Source organism: Calidris pugnax, unplaced genomic scaffold, assembly GCF_001431845.1.
Source record: "Calidris pugnax isolate Ruff unplaced genomic scaffold, ASM143184v1 scaffold44, whole genome shotgun sequence".
In the NCBI taxonomy this organism is placed as follows: domain Eukaryota; kingdom Metazoa; phylum Chordata; class Aves; order Charadriiformes; family Scolopacidae; genus Calidris; species Calidris pugnax.
In genome coordinates, this window is record NW_015094506.1 from 28,711,490 (window position 1) to 28,721,977 (window position 10,488).

Consider the following 10,488-nt stretch of genomic DNA (forward strand, 5'->3'; position numbering starts at 1 on the left):
TGTGTGTGTGTGTGTTTACAGAAGTAGTAATGGAACAGAAAACACCAGTACTGGAGAGCTTAGGTTTTTTCTAATTTCTTTCTAAGAGTAAGGTAAAAGGTTGAAAAATCAGCTTAATATATTCTGTGGGTAAAGAGACAGAATCTGATTGCCTTCCTATGCTTGAAACTAGTGGTTAAGAATGAGGTTCTGTTATATTAGTTCATGTTAGATTTGCAGTGAATTAATGGATGAATTCACAGGGTCATGAAATCACTGAGGCTGGAAGACACCTCTGGAGATCGCGTAGTTCAACACCATGCTTGCTGTAGGGTCAGCTAAAGCAGGTTTCTCAGGAACATGTTTCAGCTGAGTTTTGAGCAGATCCAATAAAGGAGGGTGCACAATCTGTCTAGGCAGCCTGTTCCAGTGTTTGACCACCCTCACAGTAGCATTTTTTTCTACACTTAAATAGAATTTCCTCTATTTCACTTTGTGCCCATTGTCAGATGCTCTAAGCCCTTTATCATCTTGTTCCTTTGCTGGACTCACTCCAGTATGTCCATGTCTCTCTTGCACTGGGGAGCCCAGTGTTGGACCCAGCACTCTAGATGTGTCTCACCCGTGCTGAGCAGAGGGGAAGGATCACTTCCTTCAGTCTGCTTGCAATGCTTCTCCTAATGCAGCCCCAGATGCTGTCGGCCTTCTTTGCTGCAAGGCGAAAATGCTGGTTGATGTTCAATTTTGAGACTATCAGGACTTCCAGGTCCTTTTCTGCAAAGCTGCTTTCCCGCTGGTTGCTCTCCAGCCTGTACTGTTGCCTGGGGTTGTTCCTGCCCAGGTACAGGACTTCTTTTGTCGAACTTCATGATATTCTTGTTTGCCCACTTCAAAGGGAAACATTCAACATTCACCCTCCTTACATGTGGTAAAAATGACAATCAAGGGGAAAAACCACAACAAATACCTGAAAATTAGTTGTTCTTGCCAAAGGAGGATTAAAAAATAAAAAGGGAAATGCAACCCATCTCTTTAACTATAATAGGATTTACCGCATGCACTTTCCTTCCTAGTGTTAGACTTCGTTGAAATAAATCTCATTATACTTAATAACTGTACAGATTAGAGTGCCTTCTAAAAGGGACTGATCAGTATTAAATAAAACAATTTGAATACCTTATGTGTATGCTGAATTTGAAAATTGAATAAACAATAAGGATTCTTTAGAAGGATTTTCCTGTGATCAACACTGACCTTGGTGTGTCTTGTTAAAAAAATATCTTTTTTTTCAGTGGAAGAGAAGTGGAAAAAAGGTTGCTGCCTACATTATTTCAAGACCTGGAAAAGAAGCCTGAATAAATAATCCCTGTGGAGAATCAACTAAGAAGATTATTTTGCTGTATGAAAATCTGGGTTATTATAATCGGCACAATGTCTTAAGTCACGGAGTTAGAAGAGCAGGATAAAGTTGTTAGGTTGAATCATGGGAGACCTCTTATGAGATATGGGTAGAATCGATGTAGAGGACACACAAGAAAAAGTAGCTTGAAAGTGTATTTTCATGTAAAAAATATTGGCAGTGCAGCCTATGTAATACGTTACTGCTGACTTGCACTTCTCTTAGTAGCACCCCTACAACCCCAATGGCTTCAATAACACTTCAGATACCATTTCAGAAACATCAAACCCTTCATCTTTTTATTTAGCTTTTTTGATTTTCACATAACCCTTTTTTTGTTACATGTCCTGAGGTTGTAAATCTTTTTTTGAGTGTGCAGATCCAACCTCTGTGAAGAGAACTGATAGCAGAATTTGGCCCTAGGTATCGTACGTTTAGTCTCATTTTCCTTGTTTCATTTTTAACTATTACTTACAGACTTTTCTTTGGTATAATGCTGTTTTATTTCAAGCGAAAATCTCACAGCTGAAATCTAAGGGGAAAAGGTGAGGAGAGGATACCTTTATCAGGAACCATTGCCTGTCAAAAATTAAACAAAAAGAAGTGAAATGGAATTACAACACTGTCCTGTCCTGCAGCACCATCTTTTATTCAGGCACTAGTGGACACTAAGGAGATTGCTGGCTGAAGAAGACATTATGTCTTAAAATCCTTATGTCTGGCTGCCTGGAAATTGGATACAAAGAAGGCAATCCTAGCAGCCTAGAAAGAGAACATGAACTGGTGTAAATTGATTTAGCGCTGTGGAAGCCACTAAGAAATATAACAAACTGAGCATCAGCCCTCCCTCCCCATACCCCTCCTTCCCAACATTGTGGCTTTCTGTTCAGGAAAATGAATTTAACACTTTGAGTGATTGCTGTATTAAGGTATACACACAGCCATTCATTTCACAGAAGCAAAATTCTCTGGTATTTCTGTATGAGTCTGTGTTCTGTTATTTATAGCAAATACTAAAAAGCTTATTGGGCTCACATATATTTAAAGTATGTCGTAACTGCCACCTTCAATTTAAAATGTATTTTTAATGAATTTATTACTGTAGTTTTCTCATTCAGGATGTTTAGAGGGCTAGAAAAAGACCAACAAGTGTGTGGTGTAGACTCTGGTATCCAGGCAAGGGCAATGCAAAAATGTAATAAAAATAGAGACACTAAAATATTGAAAAACTGAACAAAAGGCTTTATTGATGCACATGTTCAATACCGTGTCTCTGGAAGAGCAAGCACAGAAATCTCATCCCATAATTAAAATTATTACTTAATTGGCATAGCAGAGACTTTAGGGAATAACTCACATGACTGCAATATTGATATACAGGGGTATAGCTGGCTCAGGAAGTTTGGACTGATAAAAGGAGGAAAATACATTGCTTTACAGTTAAGAATATACAGAGAAAGGAGACAGAGACATAAAAAAGCAACAATAAAAGGAGAGAATGAGACAACAGTCCTTACAAGGGTCAGATGTGATAATCATTTTAAGGAGGTAAGCAGTTGGTCCCTTTTTTCAAAAAGTAACATTTGTCTAAGAAGTGAAAGTTGCACATCTGTTGGTGAAGGAACCCACTGGATATGCAGGTTGTTTCTACTCTGCTCGGCAGGAGAGGCTTCCAGATTGGGTGAGAGGCCAAATTCATCTTGAAGAGGGCAGCTTTGACGTACAGCACGTGCTCTTAGGAGAACATTTGGAGTATCTTTCATCCTTCTTTTCAGACACAGGAACTTCTCACACTGTACATGTTCTTCCAATGGTCTCAGGTGATGGACATCATCGAAGAAGCTATCCTGGGCCTCCAAGCCACGGCTGAAAAGGCATTCCTGGCTGCCCCAAAGAAAGCATGTTATGAAATTAAAGGCTGTAGGAACGCCAGAAACTATCAGATGAGCTGTAGATATAACCAAACCATAGGCAAAAGCTCTTGCAATATGCTGAAAGCAATTTCTTGACACAGGAACTTAAAAGAAAGTAACTAAAAGTAGTTATTCTTGATTATGAATAACAGGAGAAAATTAAACGGAAATTTAAAGATGAAAGGCATGATTCTTTGGAAAGGAATGAGAAGGGACAAAAGAATAAAGACAGGCTTTAAAAAGCTGGGTCATAACCTTTCTGCTGGGGGAAGGTCAAGGAAAAAGATTTCAGGAGAGTCAGCAGCCTCAGAAAAGAAAGAGATATGAACAATGTCTGTGCAAAAGAAGGATAAGGAAACAACTTCGCTAAATCACGAGTTCTTGCTGGACCTGAACAAAATGTTGAGCTGACAGTCTGCGATTGGGGATAAGAAGACCTCATACACACAGCACCGGGAGTAGAAGAACTGAGACACAAGTAGCAAGGGACATAAAATGTAGCAAAACCACATTTTATCAATACACTAATAGTAAGAAGACCAAGAAATAATTGAAGAACCATAAACAGCTAAATGCGGGTTATTTTAAAAAGGTGGAAAGAGGTTGGTATACAGCCTATTGTTGACATCACATGAAGTGTGCGTTGATTGGACGGTCAATGCCGTTAACACCAGTGAGAAGAAGCCTGGAACAGCAGCCTGGTAGAAGAATATGGTTGAATATTTGAATAGGTTAGTGTCTTTATACTGAATGGACTTGGAACTTTTTCAAGAGTTCTTCAAGAACAAACAGAAACAGTGTCAGAACCATTAACTATTATTCTGTAAACTTATTCAGAAAGGATGACATTCCAGAAAGGGCAAACATATTATCTGTCTTTAAATGTATTTAAAAAAAAAAAAAGAAAATTATAGACCAGTCAGCTCAACTTTAATGTCTAGAATGGTTACAGAATAAATAATCAAAAAGCTTGGAAAATAGCTAAATGACAAATAACAGCCAGTATAGATTTGGAAAAAAAATAATGTCACATCAACTAAATTTCCTTCTATGAAGAATAGCAGGCTTTTGAGATAGAGAAAAAAACCAACTGACTTAAGTAAGCTGTTTTGCTCTCTGTCATATCCTGTTCTAAAAAACCCTAGGCAAAACCTGTCTTGATGAAATTACCGTGACATGAAAAAAGGGACTGGGGAACTGTGCTCACAAAATATATCCAAACGTTCCTGGTCAAAGTGAGAAAATATTTCAAATTACATTCTAATCAGATTTTCCAGTGTCAGTCAGTACTTCCATCAATGACATTATTAAAGAGTATATTATTTCATGTGCAGATGGTAAGCTGGGAGCAGCTGGAAGAAATATGGTGGGCAGTATTCAGAATTCAGAATATCTGGCAAATTGGATACATTGCCTGAAAAATACCAAAGGTGTGACTTGATGTGGATAAATGCAATAAGTCAAGGATAGAGCAATAAGAATAGAAAATGTGACCCTTGAGAGTAGAGTTGAGAAAGCAGTGAAGAGATGGCGACATGGTAACACTGCTCAAATATGCAAAGGAGGCGACAAAGAAAAAAGGAATTAACCATGTATGTTGGTATGAAGAAGAGAGGTGGTGGTTTTTAAATGTCAGGAAGGGGGTTTCTGGCTGTACATCAGGAAAAAAAAATAATATCTCTAGGTGTTTAATATCTCTAAAAATATTTAAACAACTTTCTTTGTATTGATACTTAGGCACTTCACCTAGGAAAACAAATGCTGTAGGTTGTACTGAAAGGGGAACTGTATTTTTGGTGACGTAAACCTCCTGTATCAACGTATGTGTAATGTACTGAACACGAAACCTCTCAGGTGGGGCTGCATGTTTGTTCCTCTATGATCTAAAGCTAATGGATGGAGAAATTTGAGGACTGACCTGGAAAAAGCAGCTGGTCCGCTCAGCAGGCGAGAATTCGGGGGAAGAGCATACGTGTGGGCAGAAGGTGAAGGACACAAGGAAGTGTGCGCCACCTCTACAGGTGTGATGGTATCAAACTGCAGAGCCCTGTGGCAGAGATCTGTCTCGTTTTCATGGGGCCTTCAGCCCCTGAGTGGGGTTTATAGGCTCATAGGTGTGGTGAGGGACACGTGCTGCCCCTTCCTGCAGCCACCGTGACAGGGGGGTTGCAGAGACACCATGGAAGCCGTGCGCTAAGGAACGAGCCAGGCGACAGCTGGAATGGCTGCAGCGCTGCCAGGGAAGCTACTTAGGTTGGATAACAAGGTATTAGCAAGAATGATGTAGGGAGAAGTTTAGAATGCAGAGGACAGGCTGAATGACCCAAGCTGTCTGTTCTGACATGATCTGCTGTAATATACTGACTAGCAATAAAAATAACCAACCAGCCAAACTTTGCAATTGCTATTTGTGATCAGGAGTCTCCTGTAAGGTCTGCGAGGCCAGTTCTGACTGACTCTGTTCCTCCTGAATCTGCTGAACTCCCAGAAACCCTCACTTGTTCCAGGTAGATCAGATAGCAGAATTTGCTGTAAATGGTTTTATAGTAGGAAAAGGAACCAAAACCAAAAGATGACATTTCTGATTTGCTTTAGAGCAATAAATTTAGCTTTTTTTCAGAGATAAATTTTTGCAATGTAAGGTATTAAAAGGCCCCTCCAGACGATAAAAAAAGAAATATACAAGTACTCCGATTTTATATACCATGGAACTAATTTACACATTCCCTACCTAGCATTTTAATATCATAGCACTATGGATGATGATAGATATGTTTGCTATGTTTTGGTGACTGCACTAGAATACAGTGGTATAGGGTAATCTCTGGAGTCAAACTGCTCCTATTTCCACTAATATAATAACACTATAATTTGTTAAGTAACAGCTGAACAAAAATTTTGTCCTTGCCTGTATTCTTTATGGATATTTTTGTACTTGTATATTAAAGTGAGCAAATAGTTTCAGAAAGAAATATGCTTCTCTCTTGTAGTGACTGGGATAAAGGAGATAAAAGGAGACTGAGACAAGTGAAGAAAAAAGGCAGGGCTGGCAGTCATGTCTCACTAATCAAGAGAGAATGATTTAGTTACTCTGTTCCTTTGGATCTTTTGATTCTTATTTAGATACATTTCACCACCTTTAGCTGCCATTGCATATAGGCTTGTGTGATGAGCTCCTGTGATAAACATCCTTTAAACGTCTTTGCCTGAATCTCTGCATCAGAACACCTGAGCATCTGCTGCAGATGATGAAATAAAATTAACTCAAATTCCATTTCATTTCCTGCTTTGTAGGCTGCCCTCTCCAACTCAAAAGCTTTGCCAGAGCCAAGGCTTAGCAAAATTCAGGGCAGCTGAGTGCATTTCAGACCTTTGTCATCTGTCACTCTGCTCTTATACTCTGTGCCTTCATTTAATTTCAAAGACTTTCAATCTCACTGGGTTTTTTCGGTGCGAAATTAAAAACATGGATAAAGAAGTGCTTTACACATTCTGCCTGAAAAGAAACATTTTGCTTGTTACTGTGATCTGGTTTAGTCAGCTGCATTAGGAGGTGCGGGAGGGTTAAACGTCCTAAGTGGCCAGCAGGCAGAAGATAAAATTAAAACTCTGCTTGAGGTCTCTTACTATCATGTCAAGGATGAAATGAAGTGCCTATTAAGCTGAAGAGAGTGTAGGAAGGCTGAGGCTAGCAGGCTCTGGGGCTGCTGGGTGCGCACACCCTCCCTGCACACGGGAAGGGAAGAGAGCAAAGGTAGCTTGCCTTAGCTGCCCAAGCCCTGCGTCTCTCCTTACCCCACAAGCTGACCCCTGGCGCAGAAACGCCGGCGAAGACAATTCTGCAGCAGCCAGCAGGGTGGCCGTCAGCTGGTCACCAACCACAGACTTGTTTCTGTCAGCCCTGACTGCAGAGTCATGGCTGATGTTGCGTTAGTTAACACATCCCCTCTGGCCGGGTTCTCACACGGCTCATTAGGCGCCCCCCAGCTTGCTCTATTGACTGAGAGTCGCGCTGCCAAATCCATCCCCAGTTTGCAACACGCTCTTTGTTTTTTTGCAGGTCAACAATGTAAAAGGTATTTATGCCATTTCGCTGCCTTGTGCAGATATCTCAAAACCACACTAGTATACAACTTGTGCGGTATTCCTCCACGGTGTGGTACAAGTTCATAAAATAGCCAAGACCAGAAATAGAACTGCTTGGAGTATTTAACCCAAAGAAATTTCAAGCCTTTGCAAAAAAAAAGAAAGATAGCGCCACAAGCTGAGCATTTGTCACTTCTTGCTTGGAAAGTATTTGACTGGAAAGCTGCAAGAGCTTTTGGTTGAAGCTAACATTTTGCAAGGCAAACAGCTGCACCCTCACCCTTTTGTTTGAAATAATTTATTTAATAAAAAAATCCAATTTGCCTTTAAAATAGTCAGGATATAAAATTTTCCACTAGTCGACAGAGAAGAAAAAATTGGTACTGGATTCCTTGACAGATTGCATCAATAAAACAGCCTACTCTCAAGTCAGTATAAGGTGAAATAATTACAAGTATCCAGCCTGGCAAGGAATTAAATCCCTGCAGAGCTCATTTGCATCTGGACATTACAGCTTCCAAAAACATTTTTGATAGCAAATGGCCCTTCTTTCCCTTTTGTCGAAGAAACAGTCTATGAATCCTACTTTGATCCTAAAAGAGCTTTAAAGTGTTACATGTCTACAGGTTCTCTTTGTGTTGCTTTCTAGTCGGTATGGTAAAAGACAATTTCTTTTCTCATTTGGAAAAATGAGGCAGACATTTGGGCACACTTCAGGTGTGAAAGACAAGCAGAAGACTTCAAAACCAAACCAAACACAACCTGAGAACGCCTGTTTGGAGTTCAGTTATTTTACATAGCAGGCAGGCCATATTGGAAAGAAAGGGTAAAAGGAGAAAAATTATAAGATATTTCTATATTTGAAAGAGACACAGACAGTTATCAGGCTGTTGATTGCATTACTGTGGGGAGGGATCATATTATGTATGGTACAACTGCTAACTGTGACAAGCCTGTGGTTTTTGTATCCAGTGGAGTTATAAATTTTAGCTCCCATGCTCATTTTTGGAAGGTATTTTGTGGGTTTTCCCTAGGCTGCAGGGCTGGGGATTAGAGAGAGATTGATTATTCTGTGAGAAATGTTCATCCACTGGCAACTGCCTAATCCTTTATAGATTGCCTGGGTGAGTTCATTCTGCTGTGAAGTGTTTGCTTAGTTTCACTGACATAATTACCCTGAGCGCATCTGAGTGCTGGTTGAGGAATACAGCATGCCTGGATGTGCAAGAGCAAGTCTGGCAGGGTATTTAGGGTGGTACTTTGGGTTTGCTCATGGAAATCAGAATCAAGGCGCAGGTGAACGACAGTTGTACATCCATCATCCTGCAGCCTCTCCTAGCAACAGGCATCACCTAAGGGCTGTAATGGTGGCAATAGTCTCCCGCTGCAAAGGGAATATGAACTTTTCACGAGGTTTAAGGGAACCACTGTGCTGAGTTTGCACACTGAGAGCTGCAGGGCTGAAGTTTGACCCTCATGGTTTAACAGCATGGCATTTCACCAGGATGCCTGGGACGGGCAGGAGCTCTTTGTGCCTGCCAAGTTGTCTTTGCAGACAGGATATGTGGGACTGTCTTCCAAGCATGAGTCTGATTTTTCTCCAGGAAACTCAATGTCAATCAATCATAAAATGGGAGCAGACTGTAGCCCCTGGTTGCCATGCTGTTTTGATCTGTCTTTTTTCTTCCAAAGGAAAGCCAAGGAGAACCATAAAGAGGTCAAGCGGCACCGGCAAAATATGACAGCCACGATGAGAGGGCAGGGCCCGCCTGTAACTCCAAGACATTTTTATATTTAATGTTAATGAAGAATGATCCTTCAGCAGATGGAACTGTAAGTAATAGCTGCTCTGCTGTTTGGGTTAATTATTTCAGGATGACATGTTTGTGACCGTGCTAGGCAGTTTTTATTTAGAGAGTGTTTTGGCTAGAATTAGGTATTAGTTGCCACAAAGATGTAAGGAATTAGAAACAAAGTTTATGAGGATTAATTAAGTTTAAATTTATCATAGACCTAAGCTCTTGAAGAGGTCTTTGGCACCTGTTAAGTCATTTGATCTTGGAGGACTGTGGATGCCCTGAGAGTGCTCTGGTTACATGCACGTATCATGGCCTGTGGGATGCCTTGGCTATGCCAGGACTTCTCAGGCCCCTTGGCTACTTCCAAACATTAAGCTGTGCCCAGCTTACCTGCATCTTGCTTGCTCACCTCTACTGTCCTAAATCAGGAACAATTATCTATCAGCTCCTCTTTTTCCAGGGAACAGCTGTGGAAGGATAAGGAGAGGAGAGGAAGAAAGTTTAAAGCTGTGGCACTGTGAAATATGAACTACTGCATTTCTCCACTGTTCATGCAGCAGCCCCCTCTTCCTCTACAAGGCAATGTAAAACATGCTGGGAAACATCTGCCCCTATAAGCTTGCCACTTTAGTATCTGAATGGAGTATACCAGCAGCCATGGATGTGGCACTGGCTGGCTTGGACTTTGATCTTTAATTTTGTGTGGGGAGATGAATTTGAATCTGTTATTTCCTGAGAATGTAACATATCAGACACCGCAGACTTCATTCTGGCAATTTGCCCCAATCATTACTGTCTAGGACTTTCCTCTACTTTCTCATAGAGACCACAATCAAACTCCTCAAAGGACTCCTCCCTGGCTCTTTCTCTGATGCGATACAGAGCACAGTGGACACCTAATCTGTTATCCATAAACTCTCTCTATGGTCTGAAATGTCTACAGACAGAAGGGAGGTGTCCCCAAGTTCCCCTTTGTGGAAGCTGCCACAAGGGGAAGGTTCCCTGGTACCTCTGACAATCCCCTTCTGTGGGAGAAATTACCTTGAAAATCCCAGAACAACAAACTTGCTCTCCAGTGACTTGGAGTCTGAAGTGTCCTGAAACTGAGGTGTCACAAACTGTTGCTTTGAGAGGTGGTGTCTTGAAGAAGAAGTAAAAGGACGTACAAGAGATTGTGATTTGTGGATGAGGAAAAGTTGTGACAAAACCATCTACAAGAAAATCTTCCATTCGTTCATTGAGGTATATTATTCTCTGTGTGTCCAAATGTGTGTCTAGGGAAAGTGTGGAGTCTAGGGAAGTTTAAACAGAA